The sequence below is a fragment of the Aulonocara stuartgranti genome (assembly GCF_965226115.1).
Source record: "Aulonocara stuartgranti genome assembly, chromosome: 16".
NCBI classification, from domain to species: Eukaryota; Metazoa; Chordata; class Actinopteri; order Cichliformes; family Cichlidae; genus Aulonocara; species Aulonocara stuartgranti.
The window spans coordinates 8,973,009-9,000,939 of NC_138952.1; the positions used below are offsets into that span (position 1 = coordinate 8,973,009).

General features: G+C 39.4%; 1 long non-coding RNA gene across 1 annotated transcript; it reads left to right on the top strand.

Moving 5' to 3' along the window:
* Positions 1-87: 87 nt before the first annotated feature.
* LOC309691259 lies at positions 88-27,931 on the top strand. The gene is made up of 6 exons (XR_014271929.1): positions 88-1,454; positions 2,015-2,139; positions 3,585-3,794; positions 25,603-25,759; positions 26,339-26,517; positions 26,986-27,931. It is a non-coding gene; the product is annotated as an uncharacterized lncRNA (long non-coding RNA).

Genomic DNA, 27,931 nt, shown 5'->3' on the forward strand with positions numbered 1-27,931 from the left:
TTCATTTGTGGAGGTGTAAACACAGTAATCGTGCTCGTGTGCGGACCAAAACAACCGCACGAGACCCTTTGGAGGAAGTGATCTCGGTATGGTTAATTTATGGTGTGAACGTGATCCGAACCAACTACCAGGTGTATGTTACAAGTTTGTGCAAAAAAAAAATCCCCTAGCAAGGTTTTATTCTCAATACGGCAAGGTACCATGGATGTGCAAAGGTCTGTATGGGCTAGAGATGGCACGATACCACTTTTTTATGTCCGATACCGATACCGATATCATAAATTTGGATATCTGCCGATACCGATATGAATCCGATATAGTGTTTTTTAATCAACAAAACTGTTTTTTAAAATATCTTGCTGCATTTTGCAAGTCTGCAAGTTCATACTCAAGTTTAAAACAACAACTACACTAAAGCTATTCTGTTATACCTGTATACAAAAAAAATATTTCATAGTTCAGCAATACTGATCAATCTAATAAACTTAGACCTACACCATCCTCCCTATTCTGGTATTTTAAAGAGTACTTAGCGTAAATATTAAGCAACCTAACTAATAGGGTTCCAACTCCCAGCAACAACAAAAATAAATAAATAAAAAATAGGGAACCACCCCTCACGCGCCACCTCATGATGCTTAATCGACGTAATCAACCTTAATTTGATGCAGTGTGAAAAAAAATGCACAGAAATCAATTATTTTTCAAGAAATATTAAATAGATTCAACATCTTTCTTCAACAAAATTGCAGACTGCACAGATAGTACCTTCCCAAAGGAAAAAGTACTATAGCTTACTAGGGTATATATATTAGACTTAATAGTCACTATATACAGTAATTGACTTCTATTCATTTTACATCAAATTAAAACTTTGTGTGTCAGATAATTATTTATTAAAAGCTAGACATTTTAAATGAGAATAAGTAAGAAAAGTATGTCTTTGTGCCCCCTTTTCCCTGTTCATGCCCTATCGGCCCCCCTGGCTAAACTTTGCTAGATCCGCCCCTGCACAGTTACCAGCGTCAGCTACGTAGAAAAAGATCCTGGTGTAGAAAGTAATATTAAATAAATTCTAACAACAGCTTATCAAGCTTAAACGTGCTGCTGTTGTTCAGCCGCTGGTTTCCTCTTTCTGGTGCAAAGTGGACCAAAAACAAACAAGAGAGACTCACGACAGAAAAGCCGATCAGCTGATCATTTAAGCAGTTTCATGATTGAAGTAGCAGCCGGAGAGCGAGAGGCAGTCGCTCGTTAAGCTTAACGCAGGAATGCTTTACAAACATTCAGAGATGGACTTACACACTTGCTTTACTTCTCTCGGGGATAACTTTGTCGGAGATGAAATGCCAGGTTGCTAGCGAAGCTCCAAATGCTATCCAGACCACAGGTCCCGCATGCCACAGCCGCTCTATCACGTGATGCATACTGCTCCGACATGCTAACGTTCTGAGGTGAGTTACGGCGTGTTGCAAGTTTTGTGAGGTGCTTTCGTGATATTTAATGGATCGGATTACATTTTTTATTTTTCTCCGATATCCGATCCAGTCATTTAGGTCAGTATCGGACCGATACCGATACGTAATATCGGATCGGTCCATCTCTAGTATGGGCTAGCCGTGAAATGGACTTAAACCTTCAGTTTTCCCCAGATAGTCCAGAACACAGAACCTTCTTCCTGTATTTGCTTTTGTTTCTGACCAGAGTAAACGAACTATAGGTGTGAAAACCCTTAATTCCGCACTTATCCCAGTTCTTCTGATAAGTTCAAGTTTAAATTGTCTCAGCTAACTGTAGAATTTCCCTACATTGCAGACAGTTTACCATTCCTGACATCATTTAGTCTGCTCCACATAATAAAGAGCCAGATCCTTAAAAGAATATTATCAATAATCATTTATTTGTGTTTTGTCACAATGACTAATCTCCTCCTCGCCCTGAAACTGCCTGTCGTGTTGACTTAACTCTATGAGATAACCACGGCGACAATGAGTCTGAAATGTTCTGGAAACAGGCACTCGAGAGGCATTCAGGCACGTCAGCGGTGACATTGAGCTGCTTGGGGAAGTCAAAGTCGATGTGAAGCCATTGTGCCAGGGAGTGAAGAAGCAATGATATCAGGATACGTGAGAGAAACAGGTAGGAGGAAACAAAGACATGAGACGCACCAAGTGTGCGCGAGAGGTAAGACAACAGACACAAAGAATTTGAGACGAGATGAAGAAAAAGAACGAGACAGAAAGGAAGCAGACGGGGGACCAAACTGTATATGGGGGGGGGGGGGGCTTCATTTTTGAGACAATGAAAAATTCATAGCACCTTCACTGGCTGCCAGCCTGAATCAAAGAAGGATATGCATCGCTGACGGGCCTTGCAGGAATAAAATCAATTTATCTCTGATTTCACGAGGGGGGTTAAAAATATCCACATCACTTATTTATGTCTGCGTCGTCCCCTGACAACCAGAAAGGGAGGTGACAGCTACGCCGTGGGGAGCCATACTGTTTCTCCACCCCTTCAAGGATGCTAATTCACACAGACGCCAGCTAAAAGGGCCCGGGCATGACATCGATATGCCTGCGCCGCCGCTCACATGCACGTCATGACACATAAAGTCGCTTTGCGCGCTCAGAGAACAAACTACGTCTGCAGCATAGCAAACAAGTGTCACATATAGAGGCCATGTGCATGTCACATGTTTCAAACACATTTATTTATATAAGCTGCTCACTGATTTATTATTAATGTAACATTTCTACAGAACCTCTAACTGTAGGCAACCTAAGAGTTGCATCAAGAGGTAAAGACACAGGACGCACGTTTTAACCAGGCGAGTTTGAGTCTTATTTAGAAGACCCTGGCTCCTTTTGTGAGCTTCTCCTCATCTATAGGTTGATGTGACTTCACTGCATATTTTACATCCACTCATTCACATGGACTGAACAAATTACGTAGTTCTTTGCTAGAAGAGACTCTCAGTATGGGCCAGACATGATAACTTCTTTTTCCTACCTCAGCTACATAAAATACTGCCAGAGGTAAAAGCTGCAGTGATTTATGCAGAGCAGAAATTCTTAAAACTGTAGTATAAACAGAAGATGTGTGGCCTGAAGCAATCAGTTTGACCACTAAATGGGGATCCCCATCCCAGATGAGTTGCTACCAGCTTATTTATCCCTGCTTGCTGGACTGTGTGCATATGCATGGCGGCCCATGTTGGTTGTGGTTAATTCTGTCAGCTCATTTAAATGAAAGTCTGTATTTAAATCTCCTGGTCCTTCTTTGTGGAGTTTGATTGTTCTCTGTTCACTTTGGGTGTTCTGGCTCCCTCCTGCAGGCCAAAGGCATGCAGGCTAGGTTAAATGTCTATTAGCTGTAGGCAGGGTAGATACTGCTCCTTGGTGCATAGAGTAAAGTGCTGAATTGAATGTGACTTGTAGTGTAAAACTGAGCGGAGAAGGAAAACCAACAGGAAAGACAGGAAACTGTTGCTATTTGTGTAACCAATAAGGAAAACTTGGGAAAAGTGATTGTAATAACAGCATATCATCCATCAGCTTTCAGTCACTTACCTCCATTTTCAGCCCTATCAGGTGCATCCTGAAGTCTCTCCACGCCAGCTGTGAAACAAAATCTGTCCTGGCTGGATGTGGCCGAAACACCTCACCAAGGAGGCATCTGTGAGGCATCCTGGTCAGATGCTGAACCACTGAACCCTTCAACTGGCTTCTTTTAATGTGAAGGAGCAGCAGCTGAGCTACTCTCAAATCACTGAACCTATGAAACCCTTCAGAGTAAGTTTATTTCTGCTGCTTGTATCCATCGTCTCATTCTTTCAGTCAGTAGCCAACCTCAACAAAAGAGTAAACTGGCAGCGCTGGGACCTCAGTTTTTTATGGTTATCTACTAAAATGTGCTTTGTAGGGCTCTACTAAAGTTTCAGACAGTGAACGGAAAAAATAAAAATAATAATAGTAGCAATGTGTCCCTTTGGACTTAGCAACAGCCCTGTCTTATCAAACTGTATTTTTTTAACGGATGCTAGAGATACTTGAGGTTGACAGCAAAATTGTTCAGGAGAGGGCTCACGAGGTCGAGGTAAAAGAAGAGGGATAGTGATGGCCCACTGAGATGATCCTAGTTAATATAAATCAGACCTATTTAACCCTTTAAAGCCGGTCAGAGCAGGCATGCTCTGTTTTGCGTAACTATTTTTAAATCCCGGTAGCACTGCACTCACGTAAGCTAGCGCAATAATTCTTTTTGCATATGAAACCGGAGGAGTTGTACTTACATCTTATGCCATCAGCTTGTCCTAGGTCACAGTTTCCTTCCACATATGGCTTTGCAAAAACTGCATAAAAACAACTTGCAGCAACAAAAACACAATATTCCAGAAACACGCTTTGTCGATTCAATCAGCTGTTCGTAACACTTCCTACGTTATATAGACGTCAGCACGAACTATCGCATGTCCGCCATTACCTGCTCGAAACCGGAAGTGATGTCATTTTCGTGGAAATGTACATTTTTTTTTTACCTTCAGGGCCTTAAAAGCCTATAATGGTGTTTTTAAAAGTTATGTTTGACTTTATGACTTTCTGTATTGTTTTTGGGATGTTTAGAACTCAAATTCCACTGCTGGAAATAGTTTATTTTGATGCATATGCTGTTTTTTTGCAAATTTGCATCATAATATTTATTTTCATTTTTCCTGCAGTATATAAAAATTGGTGTATTTAAAAAATAAAACTATGAAGACACTCACAATGCATTTCCTGTGGTGGGAAACTATTTTGTGCAACTTTTTTGTATTTACAGTTTTGAGGGATAAACCTCTTTAAATTTCTCAAACTAGAAATATATGTTAAAAAAACAAAAACGATTTTCAATTTTTTTGTAGTTTATTGCACTTTTTTGCAATTTATGTAATTACTATGCACTTAATGCAGACATATTATTAAAATTTGGGCTAGAATGGTTGTGTTGGTGTACAGCAACTTGAAATGCTCCCAAAAATGGCACCACAGCATGTAAAAATATAATATAAGCTCTGGGCGGACTTGGTTCTATGGCAGGTCTCAAAGGGTTAAATAGAAAATTTTTGATTCTTCTAAGACTACTTCATTTAAATTACTGGAATCTTATTATTACCAAAATCCATATCACCGCTGCGCATGTCAAACATCAGGCTCGATCCACAGTTTCACGCCAAACAAATTTATCTGTAAAGTCCAGGCCTCTACAAATTAATCCTTTTTGATATATTTGATTAACAAAAGAGTGACTAGTAAAGAATCTGCAAATTTTGAATAAATGAGAATTAAAATGCATTTATCTTTGTCACCTGTAAATTCCTTATTTTTCTTAAACTTTTCCTTCTGTGGAGCAGGTGTGTTGGGGTCATCTTGCTTCCTTTCCCATCACGCCCGGGATTTTTTCTTACTGAAAACGTGACATGGATTTATTTACTGGCTGACTTTACAGTTGTGGAGCATTCTCCTACTGCTCCTTGTTTCAGTCCCAGTGAATCAATTTAAAGTGAACCTTTACATTTAATCATACACCCTTCTGTGTGATACACACACACACACACACAAACACTCCAGCCCACAGTAATAGTCCTCGGCTACATGGTCGCTGTATACATCAGATCAGCCCACGAGGCCTCCTGTGCCATCGCTGCTAAGTAATAGAAAAGTAATGTTTCTGCCCTTTCACCACATGCTGTATGATATTCAGCACATGTTAGGTCATTAGAGAAAGTGAGTGTCCACTCAGGGCATCAGATAACGAAGACGATACTTCATCTGTGGGGGGACAGAGAAGTGAGTCATGCATGCACACACTAAAACACACACGGAGCTCGGGGCTCAGTGACTCAGACTGTTGTTCGCTGGTGTTTTCAAGGCTGTGGCGGTGAAGGATGTGAGATAATGTGCCTGTTTGAAGTGTTTATCCAATCACTGGAAAAAAACCTCAAGGCTTTTGACCCTGGATGAATGTGGGCATTTAGGGAAAGGGAAAAAGGAACAAACACAATGCTGATGTATGTTTTCCTCGTGTTGTTAATGGAAATGACATTTTAATGGTTACGAGTTTCAATTATGTGAAAAACTTTCCATTTATTTTTCTGTGAAACAGGACAAAATATCTTGCAGGCCGGTAAAAATGTGCTACTTACACACCAGATAAGACCAATATTGGATGGACGTGATCACTTAGACCAACTTTACCATATCAGACTGGGCTTTATTACACAATTTTCTCTCAGTTATTTTACATTTTCATAGCTTTTTTTTTTTTTACAATCTCGCTATTTCATCATGTATTTAACCCTGCAAAGAGACTGAAGTCCTACTTTCTTAGTCACAAATGTCAATTTTTGTCTTTGTTCTTTGGTTACTAATCATTACTTACCTACTTGATCACCATATAATTATTTTTTTAGCTGTTCTCCCAAATGCTGGCAATCAGTGGACAAAATTAATCATTCTAGCTGCTTCACAAACTATAGACATTTCTCAAAAGATAAATCCTCTTTGCTTTTCTTAAAAACACTGGGTTAGGGTTCATGGCTGGGGTTTGGGTCACAGATAATGACTTAGACCTCACAGGATTAATGTCCACTATGTCATGATGAAAGATGGGTAGAAGTGAACCTACCCCTCACCCTAAACAAGTCACTAATGGCCTGGTGGATCTTGAGAGGTTAAATTAAATGACTGTGATTCTCATAATATAGCTTATTTTAGGAAATTACAAGTTATATCACTAAAAGGAATCATATATGTAAAGCTATTTGCAACAACTTATATGCAAGTACAGCAAAATAAAATAACCAATGTCACATGACATATCCATTTTGGTATAAACATTGTAAACAAATACATTCAGACTTGATTCAGCCACCATATTTGCATGTATACTCTGATATTACCTGTTTATAGTCAATAGCACTATAAGTCCCTGTAAATCCTGCAGGTTAAACTGGACTCGCAAACCATTTTAAGGGCTGACCTACACTGAACGCAACAATGTGATACGCTCTGTAGAGGACTCTTAGTCAGGTTCTGTGTTTGTGAACATGTGAATAAGTAGTTCTATGTCTCTCTGAGAAATAAAGATCGTACGAATGTATTCAAGTTGAAGTCTCCTCAGGAACAACAGATCTATAAAGGTCACTGAGAGAAAGGCTGTAATGTACATGTACCCTGAGTGCAGGGAACAAAATGTCCTGAAAAACTGTATGCACATTTAGAGTGCAGACACTGTAGATGCACTGATAACTGGTCTCGACTGTCACAAATGTACACTACCTCAGCAACTTGGTGGATGGTTTTCTTACATTGAGAAATTGTGGGAAATTTGTTGTTTTCCATTTCAGACTTGGGAAGAAGTGTGACAGAGAAAAACTGCAGTGGACTTTTTTTTTGGTCTTGATTTTAATGAAATGTCAAACTTGAAGACAAAAACTCCGCTCAAACACAAACAAACGACTTCAGCTTTCATTGTCAAAATACCAGTCAAAGGCACCCAATGCAATCTTTTCCCGGAGTGATGAAACACCTCGTCCTTTAGCTCCACACCAGCCTACATTCATCAACCTGTTTCTACCTTCACCAAGCTGCAAATTTAATTGTGAATACTCTGTGTGTTGTAATATGAGAGAAACACTGACTTTTAAAATGTATTTATTTTGCACAGCATGCATGTGTACAAAAACATTCCTTTAGATAGTTGGAAGAGATTTTACAATATATTCAAGACTTGAAGTCAAAGAAAGGCTTGAATTCTCAATAGATGTGATATTTCATTTCGTGTTGTCAAAAAAAGACTGGAAACCTCATTCAGGGATTAACACTGTGCTGTATTATGAGGTGAGACCATAAAAAAGGATTTTTGGCAGATGTTTTGTATTTATTGTATATTGTTGAAAACACGCAGTTCTTTGAATCTTTGGGCTGAAGGAAGGACAATACTCGGTGTATATATGCTCAATCAACAATCATTTATTTCGGTACAATTCAACAGTCAGAGCATTACAACGTCCGGACGGGAGAGATGCCTGCAGAGGTTCGACAGCATGTCTCAAAATGGTGGCAACTTTCACAGACTTTTATAGCTAATCCTGACCCCCCTCTTTGTCATAAAAGCTGCATCTTCACATGTTTTTCTAATTCTTAGTGAGCCTGGCTCCTGACCTTGCCTCCCTGTCTTTCTGTGTGAAACTGGAAGGGGGGTGAAGAATGTGGTTTTATCTCTTCTGCTCAGACACCTAGTCTCCCTGTTATGGCCTTCTTCACATGATTCAGCAGTAAAACATTCTCAAGAAAACAGTGTCAGACATTCACAGCTGATCAAGGATACAGAGTAATGCACATTTATCTAATGAACTAATATGTGAATATGTTCTGTTAACTCAAAAGTATAATGAGAACTAAACTACATACAGATCACACACTCTATTTTAAAGGGTATAATATGATCTACAACAATATCCTAATTCAACTATTTTGATTACATCTATAAGGTAACATATAATAACAGAATAATATCACAATATTCTGGAACAAAATGAAAGTAAACAACAATCTGCTCCCCATGTTAATCAGAAGATAATCCTTTAAAAAGTTCAGTCCCAAAAAAATGATGAACACAAAAAACAAGAAAACAAGAAACAACTGCAATGACTCCAGTCTGAGCCCTCTGTGTGTGGAGCTCGCATGTTCTCCCTGTGTCTGTGTAGATTATCTGCGGGTACGAGATAAGACATAATTTTTCTTATCTTGTGTGTAATATTTGGGCTTACATCCCCCAGTACATACATCTGCTATATTTTACATGATCCAGTTATAGTGTATTAGTCTGAGGTGTGTATTCAGCATCTGAGTTATAGCACAAACTGATTTATAATTCTCTGCTAAGATTTGACATTATAGATCTTCTTTCCACTCATTCAGCTTCCAATTTGAACTCTTTAAGAAGCGGAAACCGATTATAGAACAGTCCTTTATTGTCATTATAAGAACAGCTGTTTGTGGGCATCTGTTATGCTGTTGTGCTTTTATGAAACTGCTCCACTGTAAAGATTTAAAAGAAGTATTCTCTTGATGCTGACTCTATACCTCATTTTTTAAAGGAAACGATAGCATCAGAGTTTGGAGGATTCGAGCCATAAATCTTTTTGAGCCCAAATTTTAAATACAGCTTCTGCTCTTTATAGTGCAAAAAACTGGTTAGTCTGTCCATATTTCTTCCACTTGTCCAATTTCAGGGTCACAGAGGTGGAGGCCATCCCAGTTACCACATGATGAAAGGTGAAGTACCCCTGCTGTTGGGGGTTTTTCACAGGACTGATATGGGAAACAGACAATCATTCATGCGCACATTCACGCCAATGGATGATTTGAAATTAACTAATCACCAGTCGACCTAATGGTGCATGTTTTTGGGCTGTGGGAGGAAGCTGGAGTACCCAGAGATAACCCACCACTGGAGCTGCCTACAGGTTAACCCATCAGCGGCTATACTGATTTAAATTTGGTTATTTTTTTTATTGGAGAACTTTAGTTTCCCACACCAAGGAGTAACACAAAAAGTAAAAACCAATCCAATAAAACGTCCATAAAAGTGTCATCAGCTCAGCACAAACGTGGTTTAAACTTTAAATGAACTTTGGCAAGTTTCTATGTTAGATAACTGCTGTCAACTTCTGCTCCCCTCAGCCCAGGCTCACGGAAGACGGTTTTCACACTTCGCCCTCTTGGAGTGAAATGGATGAAACCATTCTCACCTGGGCTTTTCGTGCGTTTGGTTTAAGTAAGAAGGAAAGTGTCGGTTTACTATGTAATATTCACATGATGCGGAATGTCAGTAGAATATCAGAGGTGGAGTTTTCTCACCTCATTCGTCGTGCTAATGCACATGCTGCAGGGACGTTGTTGGTCGCAGTCTCAGGAAGGGGAACCAGTGACGCTTCCTCTCAGCCTGTGACCAAGTGTGATTTTAAGGCTTAGCGTCTAGACCCGTGACTCCCATCCAAGAGAGCTTTTGGCAATTGGATATAAGAGGCTCTCAGAGTCACAGCAGATAGGCTTAACACTCCATTATTTATTGAAACAGGATTTAAATATGGCATGTTTTAGTCATTGAGAAGCAGCTCAAATGTCCTAATGTCACAGCTTCTCAGATGTGGTGGATTCTGAGAATATACTGATGGCAACACGGTGTTGTCATCTTAAACTCCAACTCTTGAATTGAAGTAACTGAGCCTTTTTGTGCTTCCTGTAATAAAAAAGTGCCTTTTTAACAGGAGCTATGCACCAAAATGCTGCACCCCTCAGAAAAAAAAACCTTTAATTGATGAGTTTGGGATGGAGCAGCTCCAGAATTCAATGAAAATAATATACAAAGAGAAATGGCCAACTTTTCCCTCAGGTTTCAAAGACTTCTACTTTGAAAGATGAACCTGTTGTGCTGGGATTTTGGCAGGCCACAATGATTATTAAATTCATTTAATCTATTAAAGCTGTTCGGCATTACCTAAATGAATTTTTTTTAATGGAGAGCAGGCTGGTGCGGTAAAGACACACGAGGGAACATGTACAGCACTAAAGCAAACGGACATAAACAGAACCAGGCAAGGCTATCTGACTGGTAACTCCCCTGAAGCAGCTCGAACATTATGTGGTTTTAATATCTGAGAGCCCAGCATTATGGCTGCACAGCCTCTTATGAGACAGCCTATTCAATAAAGCCGGACCAGGTCTGCACTTAAAATGCGGCCAGAAACTGTACTGAAAGCAAAAAAATTGGGTTATAGGTATATGAATCAGCACGAGTAAAGGTAGAGACCTCTTAAACAATGATTGTAATTTATTATATGAGTAGATTCAACAGTTTCTTCTCGTCCTTGAATAGTTTCCTTTAAAACAGACAATCTTATAAGTGTAGACATTATGTGATGGGTTTGTGTAATATCTCTTATAAATGTATCTAATTTTGCTCTTGCTTGACTTTGGTAAAACCTGTAGCAAACTCCAAGTTAACAAACTAGGATATATATATATATTTTTTTTACAGAATATTCAATCAGCCTGACTTTTTTCTTGATTAATCTCTTAAATTAGGAGACAGTTGTTTTATGGTCACCAGTACTTGGCTATATCCTTGTTCTCTGAGTGACCTGGTGGCCTGCAAAGCAGTGATGGATTGCTGGGTTGGCTATTGCCGCTGAATATAGGCCTGTTTTTGTGTGTGTGTGTCTTGAGGAACAGTGCAATTTAAGGTTTTCTATGTTGGAAACACAAACAGGAAGGTGCTCTGCATTTAGATTTTCTGTGATATTATCTCTGTTAAAGGTATTTAGTCCAAGTTGGGTTGTTGGGTTCATCATTAGTGATAGGCTCAGGATCTTGTATAGCCTGGGAGCAGGCCAAGGATGAACTGGAAATTGTTGCTGCAGAGAAGAATGTCTGGAACATCCTGTTTAGCTTGCCACTGTCGTGACCACACTAGCAATTGGGAGAGGGAAGGAGGATTAGAACATTACATTACTGCTAAACATAAATGTTAACTTAATTCTTGTTTTTTTCTCCTGGTGTATGAAATGCTGTACTGAACCATATCAATGTTAGTAGTCTCTCTGCTAGTTTCTCTAAGATATTGTTAATTGCTTAACATGAATTTGACGTCTGCATCAGACCAGTGTGCAAAGTTATTAATCTTTCTCAACCTCTGGATTTAACAGTCGTACAGAAGTCAACAGTAGATGGCCCAGAGATTTCAGCTTAAATCAAAAAGTTTATGGTTATGATCATTTTCAAATTTTACTAAATGCTAGATTATCTTCATTTATAAACTGGAGTCCCATTTAGCTTGGAAAATATGGATAAAGCAGGATATGCTTTAGAGCAATCGTTCCCTGTGACTGATAACTAGCTACTGTGTCACCAATATGGCAGCACCCAAAGGACTTCTGTTTGTCACATACTGGTTGATGGTTATTCATTAAGCAACATCTGATATTGCAGAAGCTTCATCTGTCTTTTATAAATGGTTTATGACAACAAGACAGTTGTTTCAGAACTACTCGTCTCCATTCACTCCAGCATTAAAACCTTTTAGCAGCTAACATGATGTTTTATGGGAGAATTAAATTCAGAGAAGAATATAATAATACAAGAACTGCTATATGAGTTTTTATATTATCAGCAAACCTCAAACAATGTCATATTTTTTGCCTATTTGTCAGTTGGTGCCACAGATTGTTACCTTGAAGTCAAGGCCTTACACAGGATCCTGCTTGCATTAAAGTAATCTCAGAACAAAATCCAGACCAGTATATAACTTTGCAGAGTTGACTGGGTCAAGATGCTTTTGTGAAATCTTCCCAAGGTCCAGCCTCATTTTTGTCAAACTTCTTCTACGTGGATAAGCATAAACATCGTGACCAGTAACGCTTTATATGCTGTTACATATCATTGTAACTATGGATACATGAACTCTACAAGAACTCTGACAGATCAGACACGTTCCACGTCCTAGTTAGACTAGTGTCAGTATGATGCTCACTGCTGTTGCCATTTTGGTTATGATCTGACTGAATAATGTGGCTGTAATCATTTGGCCCAATTCTTCCACATCCCACTAGGCGTGGCGCCAGGATTTTGATGTTGGACGGGCCAGTGTAATTTCGGCTGGGCATTGTAATTACACAACTTGATGTTTATATTACTACAGCTTCTATTTACTATAAAGGGGTACATGTGCCTGTATATATTAAGAAAACAATACTTGATCTGTCATTATTTTCTTGGGCTGTGAAGACCCAGAATAGTATAGGTTATCCATTCAGTTAAACAGCACGATCCAAAGTATAATTTAAAAAAATAAATAAGCTGATAACAGAATCTGTTGGATGACCTACGCTGACTTATATGCTTTCAGGAAGGAAATAAAGCTCTGCTGTCTACATTTTTCTGATTTCAATAGAATATTAATTTGCTGCATTAAGTGAGTTCATCCTCACTCTAACCCTGTACTCAAATTCTGTGCAGCAACAATCTCACCATTACTGTATCTTTTTTTATGTAAATACTTATTTTTGAATTAGCTGACAATAAAACCTAAGGAAATACTTTGTCCCTTGCGCAGCGTGGTGGCATCCCACACAAAACTACAAAACCGTTCACTTCAATAACATCCCACATCTTATGCCACTGTTTCATGACGCTCAGCATTATTTGCATCATCTGTGTGCCATCTTGTTACAATGTGTTCCGACGTGTTTTTTTCTCAGTCCAACTAAATCAAGAGCAATTTCCACTTGGGGGAAATAAAGTTAAATTGTTGGGTTTACCATCGTTTACATTCAAGCTTTGGTATTTGAATCTTTGTGGTCGGACTATATTCAAACATATGTTCCTAAAATGCACGCTGTTTTCGCTAAGAGGGAATATTTCTACATCGGGCGACTAAAGCTTTGAGTGCAAAGACCAGAGGAGGCCACAGTGTAGCTTTATTAGCCGGCCTGTTGTATTTAAGGGGGCAGTTGGTATTGATTACCAACACAGTATTGTGATTTATCGGCTCATGAACTGAATCCACTGTGTGTGTATTTGGTTGTTTCTCCCCACTGCAATACCAACCCCTCAATTTTGAACTCTCAGCTAGTTTTTTTTTTTTTTTTTCTGCCATGGCTGCAGGAAGTTTGCATGAATAATGGGTTTGGATGAGAATGTTGGCGCAGTCTCGAAAAAAATTAATCTGTATGATGCTGCATGCATTGCATTTAGTTTTAGTACATGGATGTAATAACAGCACTTGTGTCTTCCAGATTGGTGTCAGCACTAGTTCCCTTCATTCTCCTGACTCATAAACTGTCGGACAGCTTCTTGGCTTTGTTTTCTCTTAAATGTCCCCTTCAAGCACATTTCTCCTTTCCTCTCTCTGGCACTCCTGTGACAATGTTTATTTCCAGTACTTCATACATCTTTGATGCTTTTTGAAGTCAGCAGGAAGTATTTTCATCAGCTACATCACCAGTTTTTTTTTTTTTTCTGGCAGCACATTACACAGATCCATTTCAGCAATTCAGTCACCACTGCTGGGGGCTTGTACTGTTAAACGTGACCGTGATATTCAAGCTCTTTCTTAATGTTCTAACTGATGTGGGCTGGACCAGCGGACCAGACATTGTGGTTGGGATGCAGATGCAATCAGAGGCAAAGTATTCTTTGGATCCATGGCTGTCAGGTTGTATAAACATGTTTCCTAACACTTCAGAAGACCGATGAGTTTAGGCTTGGCAGCAAAAACTTTTGTCACTTCAATCTTTAAAATGGCCTGTAGTGACATTGAAGAGCATGCCCTATATGGCAGCTACCTTGCCAGCATGTAGATTTATGATATTTGTTATCTCTGACCTTCCAATGAGTCAAAACTGTCAGACAATTTAAAGATGAAGAAAATAATATGAATTATCCTACAGTAGCATACAGCAGACAGATCCAAAGACCTCAGTGACTGTGATAAGCACCAAAACATTAGGTCATGATTGGGTAACTGTGCAACTTTTGATTGGTGTCAGCAGTAGTACATCCCAAAGGTGGTTGAATGATATGAATCGTGAAGCAGTAAAAGTGTTTGGTGATATAGGCTTGTTGAAGAAGTCTAATCCATCAGAGGTCCTACAGAGTTGATGCGATAGCCCAAGGGAGACAACAAACATGATGGCTGACAGTTCAGGATGTGGACTGCTGAAACTTTTTTTTTTCACAATCACAGAATTTTCTGCCACAGAAAAAATTGCCATACTGTATTTCAATTAAATTCAGTTTTATTTATATAGTGCCAAATCACAACAACAGTCACCTTAAGGCACTTTATACTGTAGGTAGACCCTACAATCATACATATGGAGAAAAACCCAACAATCAAATGACCCCCTATGAGCAAGCACTTTGGCAGTGAGAAGGAAAAACTCCCTTTTAGCAGGAAGAAACCTCCGGCAGAACCAGGCTCAGGGAGGGTAGGCCATCTGCCGTGACTGGTTGGGGTGAGAGAAGGAAGACAGGATTGAAACATCCTGTGGAAGAGAGCTAGATATTAATAACAAGTAAGATTCAATGCAGAGAGGTCTGTTAACACAGTGCTTGGGAAAGGTGACTAAAGACGAAATACTCAATGCATCATGGGAATTCCCCAGCAGCCTATATCTATTGCAGCATAACTAAGGGAGGATTAAGGGTCACCTGGTCCAGCCCTAACTCTATGCTTTAGGGAAAAGGAACGTTTGAAGCCTAATTTTAAAAGTAGAGATAGTGTCTGTCTCCTGAATCCAAACTGGAAGCTGGTTCCACAGAAGAGGGGCCTGAAAACTGAAGGCTCTCCCTCCCATTCTGCTTTTAAATACTCTAGGAACAACAAGTAAGCCTGCAGTGCGAGAGCGAAGTGCTCTAATGGGGTGATATGGTACTATAAGGTCATTAAGATAAGATGGGGCCTGATTATTCAAGACCTTGTTTGTAAGGAGCAGGATTTTGAATTCAATTCTGGATTTAACAGGGGGCCAATGAAGGGAAGCTAATATAGGAGAAATATGCTCTGTTGTTCTATTCCCTGTCAACACTTTTGCTACAGAAGGAGTTTTTGCATGAAAGCTAAGAGTATTAAGTTACCAGCTCATGCTAGCTTGGTTAGCAAACATAAAATGCGCATGTGTAATGTGCAGACACTGATAGTAATGTCAATTAGTGTAAAATATCAAGTAATAAAATGGTTGTTTCCTAGTCTACAGTTTCTAAAACCTTGAAGATTTCATGTAAATGTCTGTTAACCTCTCATTCATTATGACAAGCTGTCTCTGGTTAGATAATCTGATGGTACGTTCTCTCCTCCTTATTATTAACAACTCCTCACAACTAATCTCTGGTGTTCTGAGTGTTCAGGACTATTGTATATGATGTTTTGTATGAAGGGATTTCTTGTTCTCTGCAGGTGTTGTTGTACAGACTGTATTTACATTAAATATTTTATTCGTCAGATACTTGATTAACATCAGCTCACATCTCTTGATAAAATTCAAAAAGCAGTGTTGCACCCATAGAGCGTGAAATGACTGTCCTGTACTGCACAAACATTGTGTGTGTGCACTGTCTGAGCATAACATCTGTGAATCTGCTTCGATGTGGTCAGGTACACCTGAAAAGATAAACCATGAAAAGCAGCACTGAAGTACCCAGTAACTGGAAGTGTTTTGTCACCAATGAGATTTTCATGCTTCAGCCATGGTGTGAGAAACACATCGTGACATCATCTGAGGCCATTTGTTTGTGGTCGTTGATGCGGTAGATCATGAGCGTGACCTGTGACATGGTGGATGAAATTAATTTATTTTCAGTTTAGGTGAAATTGCCAAATGAAATTGAGTGTTTTCAAATGGATAAAGAGTGTTTTTCCAGCAGATACACATTAAAAAAAAATACAATCTATAATAATATAAAATATATTAAGCCATAAACCTGCATTCTCCTCTAGCAGGGAGCGATTCCTGTGGGTGCTAATAGAAATCTGATTGTACTGAAATCTGTTTGAAAATGATGCACTTGGTCAGTTAATCACTAGTTTTTAGTCATAGGCAGCCATCTAATTGTTGGTGTTTGTTTGTAGCGTCTAAACCTTACAATATACGCACATTGATTTTCCAGATCAAATCTATTGAATTGTTGAATAAAACAATGTCTTCGTTTTGGTTTCATTAGTTTTTTGTGTGGTCTCAGAAAGCTAAGATGAAGACAGATCTCTTTACTAAGCTTGAAAATAAGACGTCACAGTGGGAGAACTGCAGAATATCTTTGTTATGAAGGTGAAGTGATATCGTCATATCTTGGAATACGACTGTAACCAATTACCCCTGGATTACCTCATCCTTATGAGGTGGTTGGATTAGGATGTATCACAGACATTCCCCTTTTTCTGAAATTTTAAGTGAGCTCTTTGATGAACAATGAAAAAAAGAGGATTTACACTCTTTGATTCTTTTGTCTGACAAAACTATTAGATAATTGCTCAGTGAATAGGCAAGTGTTAACTGCTGTTTTGGTATTGTTCAATAACCTGCATGTAAAGGAGTGTGCACACAGGATTGTTTATCCTATTGTTTGGCCTGGGAAAGACTTGGGATCACCTAGAATGTTCTTGTGCTAGAAGCTAAGAACAACCAAGAGCTAGTCTTCAACAAAAAAGGCAGAAAATGGCAGATGTGCCAGTCGCAGATGTTATTTTCCATCAAGATGAACCATATTTTTGATGTCCATATATAAAACAAACATTACGCCTTACTTACTGTTCACATCTGTTCACATATGACAGCTGAAGAATGTGTGGTCTTCAAAGTTTATTCCACCGTTTTCACTTTAATGTGTCTGTAAGCTGTAAACTGTAGCTGCTGATTGCTTAAGCCAGACCTTCCCAAAGTGTGGGGCCCGCCCCCTAGGGGGGGGTGCAGAGCCATTGCAGGGGGGGCAGGGTATGAAAAGGGGGGGGAAAAAACAACGCTTGGACACTGCTAGCACGGGGCGCCCACACAAACGCAAAGCAGGAGATGAAGCATCACTGAATATGTTTCCAAACCATTTTCATTCTAAGCCAAAGACTAGAAAATCTGGTGAAGCATATCTTCCCTTTGGCTTCACCTGCACAAGTGCCAAGGTAGGTCTCCCCTGCAGAATTGGTCTTTCCTTCGTCAGGAGCACACGCTGGACTCTTCAAATCATGGACAAACAGTATCCCACATTCGTGATTTTTAGTTCACAAACACTTGTTGTAATGACTAACTACTCCTGACATTTTGGAGATGTTAGCTCTTTATACAGTAAAGTTACAGTGGGATACAAATAATATCAGGCTGATCCTGCCACAATTTTTTCCCCTGTCCTCTGCGTGTGTATATGTAAGCATGTAAAAACTGAAGATAGAGACAAAATACTATTGTTACTCATGTTAAACATTTTTCTTGTAAAACAAAGGGGGCCCCACCAAAAAAACTTCGGGAACCACTGGCTTAAGCTGTTGTGATTCCAGTTCGTAGGATAAAATCAATGCAAATGCAGCTGTACACAGTGCAGTGCCTCTTTTCTGTCCACATGCTGCTGATGTGTGTGACAGACCTGCTGAAGTGACTCTTAAAGTTCAGCCAGTGAAGCCACTCAGCTTCCTCCGGCTTGTCCCACTGCTTGACCTTGTGGTTTGATTAAATGGCTGATTAAACACAGGGAGGGAGAAAACACCTACGAACACTGGCTCACACACAATATGGCAAGAAGCATCTGCAGCCACAGATAAACACACATATAATAATGATGTTGTTAGAATTACACACACACACACGCACACACACACCCTATCCACCTTCCCTTCCAGCCCACTAAAATCATCAGTGCTTTACTCAAGCTCTCTATAATGACAACAATCAGTAATTTACTGTTGCTTTGTTCTGTTCTGAGGAAAACAAAGCTGTACACTGATGAGCCAAAACATTATGACCACCTGCATGATGTGCTGTTGGTCAGTTGTTTGCCACCAAAACACCTCAGACTTTAGAGGACCTCTGCGGTATCAGACACCCGGACTTGAGCAACATATCCTTTAAGTCCTGTAATATGTTATTGGAGCTGAGTATCAGACTTTGTTCCACCACAGGCTTCTCCCTGCAACAACCTGCCTGTCTGTTACCATCTCCTTCATCGCCCCATCATCTGCTCTCAACAAAAAGTCTCTCAGATTATCACAGCTGCCAATTTCTCCTGTGTCCAGCATGTGGGATACAACAGCTGACTGTCAACTTTTGTCCAATATATCAGACGATGATATGTGGTTGAAAATGACCAAGACTACTCGATTCTTCTGATGGAGGTCACTACAAATGTAATGCCCAGTCACCAGGCTGGACTGTCAATGAATTCCAGTGACAACAACAACACATTAAACAACCATTAGCTGTGCAAAGTGGGTGAAATCAAAATCCCTTTTTTTAGGTCAATAATTCTAATCTTGATTTATTAGTCCATCCATTAATCCATTTAATTATTTAATTCAGGATTGCAGGGTGTAGGGTGTTTTTGCTAATCTTGATTATTTATCATTATCACCAATTATCTTAAGAAACATATACAGGGTCATCTTGACAAGAAGTGGGTGTTTTTGACTCTTGGTGATCCAGCAGATGCTACCATGATGGGCCAAAGAAGAGGGTCAGGCAACAGCACCTTTTAGGATCTACAAAAAAAAAAAAAAAAACAGGAAACAAGGAGGACTTAAGGCAACAACCAACTAAAAGCAGAGCAAGTGAGATACCCTCAATGATCCACAGAGGAAGGCAGGACATGCAACGATTAATAAAAAATAACAAAAAATAATTTCCCCCAGGGATCAATAAAGTATTCTGATTCTGATTCTGATTAATGATCCTTCTATTGGGTCACTTGGAGAAATCTTGTTGCTGTTTTTATTTCCTGTCTATCGATCTGGTTGACCAAACGCTGGAAAACATGAACTCTGTAGCCAAATGAATGCAAGAGAAATAATTTTGTCTGATTACCTTTTCATAACTGATAGAAACCAAAATCATTTAGGGGAATGATGAAAACGGCTGCCACTGTTGAAGGATACAATGAAATTTGCCTCATGGCTAAAACAAAAGCCATCACTAAAACTCAATGGGTGATCGCTGTTGTATAATCTTCTCTGAACATACAAATCAAAGGTAGGGCTGTTCAGTCACTATAATGCCAAACTGTGACCACACAGTTTTTCCCTAATTTGATGATGATGATGATGATCACTGAACATGGAAGACTAAAGTGGTCCCCCAGTGATCATGCTTGTGGTCTTTCATAATGTGCGTGATGCCAACTGGAAGGAGGCTTAAACTTGTAATTTTTAAGGAAAACATTGAAAACAACAGACAACGGCAACCAAAGTGGTGTTAATCAGAATGGTGGTCTAGTCAGTTTCACTCAATTTGATAGGCAGCATCATTCCTCTTCAATTTTGTTTTACAGTCGTACACAGCTGGTCGGTAGGAAGGAAATTCACAGATGGTGGGATACTACAGTTGGTGGAATCTGTGCTCATGTTGCTTAACTTCAAAAAAGTGATACAACCATCAAGCAAAACTAAGAATATAAATAAATAAATGAACATTCCAGTTTGTCTGTTAGGATATCTGGAGGTGTTACAGTTTTGTTTACCATGTATGACACACTTTACAAAGTAAAACAACCAGCTAACATAGCTTAAGCTTCCATTGTCTGTCCTGAATTTGGAATAATGGTAGACATGTTTGGTGTAGAACTCCCTCGTACCTGCCATGAAGCCAGTAGATGGAAATGTGGTGGTTCTGTAAACTTTCAGCCAATGATTCAGCTATGAATTCTGCATCACATCACAGAGGATAACATAGACCATCTGCTCAAAAGCTAAAAATCTGAACTAAAAGTTTATCCAAATGTGCACAGTTAGCTAACTGCAATTTCTGAAAATTCACTGTAGCTTTCTTTAGCTGAACTTTAGAAGGTTATGAGGATGAAATCCAAGCACAGTTAACAATGATCCTTTTTATCCTGATGCCTTAAATAAAAAAGTGTATTTACTCCATGTTCATGTGGGCCCATGTGTAGATCTTCGAGTCTATGTATAAAAGCACTCCACAGGTGTACATGTGTGCTCGACAAAAGCGCAGCCAGACGCTGTTTGAAAGGCGGCACACACGTTCAGTGAATGAGAGAAAACCCCGGGCACTCTGACATCCACTCACAATAGGCAGGTAATATCTTGAGCACAGGAGAATTGAATTCATTCCACACTGTAGAGAGGGGAGCGGAGTTGTAATCCACAGTGATAACAGAGAGGTAATTTAAAAGACACACAAAAGTGATTGGGAATCACTGTCCTCATACATATGTAATGCCTTGCGATGGTGGGTGATACGACGTTACCTGCAAATGTACAAGAGGGGAGCTGCTTGCTTACCGCTCTGGCATTAAACAGAGTGTCGCAGTGTGAGAGAGAAAAGAGGGAGAAATTAATGTTAATCAGACAGCGATTACCCACTGTCTGATTCTTTTATTTGCATTGCAAGATCCTTGTCTGAACTTCAATCAGTTCAACTACAAAGAGGAAAATTACCATCTAATGATTCAACCTTATTACCACTGCGGCCCTTCTAAGGCTGTCACGGTAGTGAAAAGCTGGCTCCATTTTGAATCTAGCTCCTGGTTGCCTGTGTGCTCAGATTTGTGAACCTATGGAGTCAATAAATCTCCTTCCATCCAAGAAACCTGCATCTTGTATCACTCCTGCAGGTCTATAGCCTGCATGATTTGTTGCCTGATAGCTTGGACCTGCAGTCAAGACAACTGTGTGAAAAGAAAGCTCATTCTGTAGCGATACTAACCTTAGAGATTCGGAGATTTTACCCAACAATGTCTAGTAATATTTTTATGTAAATGACTCCATGAGTTTTTGAATAATCCTGCAAACAGACAGATAAACTGGCCCAATCACAAAACCTCTGTGGCGAAGGTAATGGCAAATATCAACAGGATACATTTCATTACCCCGAATACTGCCTTAATTTCCATGACAACGGACACCAGTGCTCACAATGTTGGTAATCTGACTCTGCATGTGTGGCTAAAGTTTTTAAATAAATCTGTTTTGCTTCATTAATATGCACACGCAGAAATTCAGTAAGGTCACAGTTATGTTTGGCTCATTCAGGACACGATAAAGAAGGTAAATCTACTGAGCAATGATTTTCATTTTCAGCATTTGTTAATAATAGAACCGATGAATACATGCTTACCTAAAATGGGCTTAAACTAGGGATAGCTGCAATACATGAAACTAGCCAATGATCAGGGACATTATAAGGTAAGAGTTCACTGAGGGGGGTCGAGGTCCAAATAAAGCCATCACAAGCCTCTGACACCAAACAAGAAAAGAGATCTACTTTTACGTTTATTATAATCTATTTTCTGAACAATGTGAAAAGTTGAATATGTGAAAAGTGTCCATGATTGTGAGAGCATCTAAGTATTCAGCATTTCTTTAATGATAGCAGCACTCGAGCTGTGTGGACTGGATGAAGCCATCTCAGCAACAATGTTTCTAAATGCTTTTTGTCTTGTCAGGAGTTTTTTCTCTCTTTGCTCACCTTTCAAAAATGTTCAGTTTAGTTAAGATCAAGTGACTGTGAAGGACAGTCCATAACAGTCCACCTTTCTGCTGCCACCCAACATCTGTAAGTGTATATCAGAAGATAGGCCTTAGTCTTACTGGTATGTGTTATGGTATTGTCCACATTATCTGGCAGATGCAATAACTTTCACTGACTGTGGAGATGGCCCTGCACTCACTCTGGTAGCATAAAACTGTTTCCAGACATGGACATTGCTGCCTTCTCCCTGAGCCTGGTACTGCCAGAGGTTTCTTCCTGTAAAAATGGAGTTTTTCTTTCCCACTCTTGCCAAGTGTTTATACGAGGTCATCTGATTGTTGGGATTTTCTATGAATTATTGTAGGAGTTTTCCTTCAAAAATAAAACCCTATGATGTAAAGCGCCTTGAGGCGACCGCTGTTGTGATTAGGTGCTATATAAATAAAACTGAATTGAATTGAAAGTTGCAAAGCGAGCGAGGAGAGAAAGTCGCTCCTTTCTAATGGCCCGTCCGTCAGGTGTCCAATGCTGAGATGTTCATCTAATATGTTTATCGCAAACACATCTGAATGATGATGTGTTTTAATGATGTGATGATGTTTTATTGGTGAGTAGTAGTTTCTGGATTTGAATTTAATATAAAACACAATCGAACCGCAGCCTATATCCCATACTTCTAGCCAAACATCAGAACTTTCTATAGTAACACAGGTGTTACTAATAACTTTAACAATGGTTCCTTTCTGTTCCACTGAGTCATGATGGAGAAGCAGCAAATGTGAAACTGAAGCAGCCAAATGGAATTCAGCCATCATCATTTTTATTATTTACAGTTTATCACAATTTGAGCCTATGAAACTCAAAGTGTGTTTAATTTTTCTTGAAAGTTGAGACAGATGGCGCTTCACCAATAATCGCATAGCAATGTGTGCAATGGTGACTATTTCCAATAATAAATGAACCTGAGGGATCAGTAACGCAGCATCCCATTGTACTGTATCATATTCCAGATTACAGAGATTTAACCAGGTAGTCTGAGACAAATTAAGTTTTTAAAGCAGGCTCTTTAACCCCTTTGGTTCATACAATTGCACCTGGAGCCTGACAGCCCCGCTGCACTGCTCCTCCACTTCACTCTAATCCTTTGTGACACAACCTCGTATCCCATCCATTTAGACTTCGCCGGCAAACATATTGAGACCTAACTCTGACCATGTGTGCGTCGCTGTGACAGCTACAGGATTCCAGATGCTGTCCTCCTTTCTCCTCTTGTCAGCCCCATAGGTTTTAAGGGGAATTGAGGCCCCTGGAGACATTCCCACCAGCCACCACATGCTATGCCCAGCAGATGGGACAGCATTGGTGGAAAATAAGAGGAAGAAGAGGGAGAGAGGGTGTAGCTGATGGGATAGCCATGTGTGGAATATGTGACCATCCATGAACTCCAAAGGCCTCAAAATCCTTGTGAAATGGGAAACTAACTAATAAGAGACTTCACATGTGTGACTGTGTGTGTTATCGTATTACACGTGCACATTTTGTTACCCATTCGTGATTTAAGTGCTCGTGAGTCTCCAGGTTTCTGTTATAGCATACAGTAGTCCAGACTCATTACAGACCATCAGGTTCTGCACAAATAGTTTGCTGGTCATCTGGAAAGGAGAGAATAAGACGTATATATGAGAAAATGATAAATGGGATTAGGTGGGTTAGATTCATTAGTCAAGGGAAATTTTGAATATTATTTTAAAGCCAGTGTTTCAAACCACCCCATTGGTTTGTGACCTTTATTTCTTTGTTTTGTTTTTTTTTTGAGTAAACTGAAAAATCTATAGAAATAAAAGTATAGCTTTTTTTGGTATGTTTTTCAAGTGGTCTTTTTCTGCAGGTAAACAAGCCCAAACAGTTCGACTGCAGTCTTCGTGGTAAAATAATTTGAGGATGGTTTCCCCAAAAAATGATTCTGATTTTTGGCTTGAGATCCAAAATCAGCCTTTATGTCACACAAATAAATGGTCAATAAATGTGAGTGTTTGTGTCATCCACTCATGTTGTGGATCGTAGTCAGACTCCAACATGTGCAAATAAATTTAAGCAGTTGCTATTCCCAATCAAATAATATTATTTTTCTCTGTAGGTTTACAGTTATCCCCACAAGCTTGTGGGGATAGGTTAATTGGATAATCCAAATTGCCACTAGGTGTGAATGTGCAAGTGAATGTGAGTGTGAATGGTTGTCTGTCCCTGTGTGTTGGCCCTGCGACAGACTGGCGACCTGTCCAGGGTGTACCCCGCCTTTCGCCCTATGACAGCTGGGATAGGCCCCAGCGCCCCCCGCGACCCTGAAAAGGAGAAGCGGAAGCGAATGGATGGATGGTTTACAGTTATCTTATCACAGATCATTTATCCCAGAAGAAAATTAGAAATAGATCTTGAGGTCTTTTCACTGCCTCTATCTACTGATGCTGTACTGAAAGCTTGATATATGTTCCAAGGTCTTATTTCTTGATGAATACTAAAGCGTTTCTAAGTCCCCTTAACCCTTTACTATTGTCTGTATCAGTTTTAGATTTTCTAATTAGTTTTTATTATAATTTTCTCTTTTTGTTTTTAATTTATTTTAATTTTAGTTCGTTTCCAGAGTGGATTTTCTTGTTTCAGTTTAGTTTTTATTGTTTAAAAATGTTTCATGTTAGCTTCGTTTTTATTTGTTTCGCTGCCAGTTTTAGTATTTTTAGTTGTTATTGTATGGAAGGCATAAGCCAGAGGCAAGATTTTGAAAAAATCAATACAGGGACTGGACATAAATAAAATATGCACATTTCTTTGAAAATATTTGACTCACAGTCTTGAAGACACCCAGAATCTCAATAAACACATCCATCTATGCTCCATCAGGCAAGTTGTAAAAAACCTTTAACAAACTAACAAATGTTAAAATTAAGGATATTTCCTGTGTTTTTAATTTTATTTTTCAAGTTCACAGAAATGTTTCAAGTAGTTTTATTATAGTTAACTAAAAGGATTTTTTTCACATGTAGTTTTCATTTTTAGTTTAGTTTTATTTAGAGATAAGATAGAACTTTATTAATCCCTCGGGTGGGTTCCTCTGGGAAATTCGATTTCCAAAAAGCACAGCACCGACAGAAGTTACAGTTACAGAATATTATATATATATATATACACACACACACACACACACACACACACACACACACACACACACACACACACACACATACACACACATATATAATACAGAGACAAATATAAATAAAATATACGAAGGGGATAAATAGAATAAATAGGAATAAAAATAAAAATACAAGTGAATTGCACATTTCAAGTATTGTTTGAAAATGTTCCTCCGTCTACAGGTCCTGGCTGTCATCAGAGCTCGGTGAAATCTGATGTGCCCCATGTGGACATTAGAAGAACTACAGTTTTTGGTCCTTTCCCATTGGTTTCATATTTATGTCTTGGAGGGTTCTCCCTGTTTATCGGACATCTGAATCATTAACATTATGTCTGAAGGTAAGGCCTGCTTGTTTGAAGGTTTGAGCCTATAGATGGCTTTACTGAGGCCCAGACAGCTCATGAATAAAATAATAAGTTGTGTTATGAAACTTTTCATAACCCATGCAGGCTCAATGTGTGTCTGCAGTGAGCTCTGTAATGCAGTGATGGGTGGGCATGGTGGGTGGGTGGGGGTCAGGCCCTTCTGTCACTGACACCACATGACTCCTCGCTCAACTGATGAGATCTGGTCACCGTGAATCGTCACTCAATTCACCCTGGCATAAACACACGAACCAACCTAATTGAGCATCACCACCTCTGAGCCTTTCCAATTATACATCCACTTCAGAGATGGAATAAATAAATGTGTGTGTGTGTGTGTGTGTGTGTGTGTGTGTGTGTGTGTGTGTGTGTGTGTGTGTGTGCGCGCGTGTGTGAGAGAGAGAGAGAGGGAGAGAGAGAGAGAGAGAGAGAGAACAGAGTGCTGTGCCCTTGCAGAAGTTTTCTTCTTTTTTTCACGGCTTTTATATTGATGCTGTGTGTGAACTTTAGGGCAAAAGGTCAAAAAAGTAAAATTTTATTTTTTTTCCAAAGGTTTTATGACTTTAAAAATGTGCAGCAGGAAGCTGTTACTGACTTCTCTGAGTACTTCGCTGGAGCATATCTGCAGCTCTTCAAAGAGAACTGGAGACCTCACTATAAGAAAGTTGCTTCTACCACATGAATGTTCGGCATGGCCTCATGGAGCATGTGAGGAGGAGGCGTAATTAAATGTAAGTTGATCACTTTTTTAGGATTTTCAATATCACTGGACCCAACAGATCAAACCCTTACAAATTAGTTAAGATCAGCCTTTATGGGAACTTGCATAACTTCTACTGATGGGTCACTGGGTACCCATTGGGGTTAAGTGTATGGGTAGGATTTGGGTTTGGCTATAGAATTTTTGCCTGTTTGAAAAGCCAAATGGAAGAGCTTTTAATAGAAAAATTGTAACTCCAAAATATATGAAACTTAATTTAAAATGCTTAAGAAAATGCAACTATTTTTAGTAAAACAAAAAACACCCATAACCCTTACTGGATTGCTGGTGACTCACTGGTGGGTGTTAAGAGATTAAAATATCAAAAAGTCAAATGTATTACTATCATAACTGTGTTATTCATATTACATGAAATAACACAAATAAATAAAGGTCATAGAAAAATTATATGAACTACTTCCTGACTTTTTGCTATTAGCTTCAGGTGGAGTTCTTAGGCTGCCTTCTCTCCCTGGGTCCGCCTCTGGGTGGAGCTTCTCCATGTTCCCTCCTTCCTACACCTGCTTCACATTTGGCAATCAAGTGCTGGGTATGTCTTTGCCAGGTTATTATCCTCATTATGGTGAACATTAGGCCACCTTCATTACCTGTTGTTTGTAATCACATATCTTCCAGTCACCTGGTCTCAGCTCTTGTAGCACTCTTGTCTCCTTGGAAATACACCCGTCAGCTCCCTGTGGAAACCTCCAGCCAAGCTCACCCAGCTCATTCCCTGTTCTCCCCCCCCCCTCCATGACTCAGTTCACATATAATACAAGTAAGACTGTGTATCCTTACTATTAAGCTGCAGAACCTCCCAACCTGTAGTTCTTCCCAGTTCACTTGTTGTCAGTAAACATCTTAAACTTGCCGAAGGCTGCTCACTGGATCTGCAATTAGCCACACAGCCAAGGAAGCCAGAGACACTGATCATGTTGTCACTCTGGATAATAATAAAGCTGTAATGTCATGTAACTCTGTCCAAAAGGAAGATTGATTTCGTTATACCGCTATTCTGCATGTGCTAAGTGACCAAAATTTCAATCCATTTTTTAACAGTCTTGGATAGGAGTGTCAAAATAAACTAAATAACTATCTGAAAGCATAACCAAAATGACTCCTGTGTGGCAACATGTGCTTCTCGGATATCAACCTGTTAATACTGGGCATCCATCGTTGAAAAATATAACATGTGAAATACAACACGAAATATAAAGATTCAAATAAACCCTGTTTAGTTATTCAGACAAAATGTTTTAGCAAATTTGTAAAACTTATCGTTATGCTTTGCATTTCCAGTGCCAATGAAACTGTAAAGCCTCTGTTACCGATGTGCTCAGTAGAGGTTATGCTTAACCTCATCCCTTTAAAGAAAAAAAAAAAAG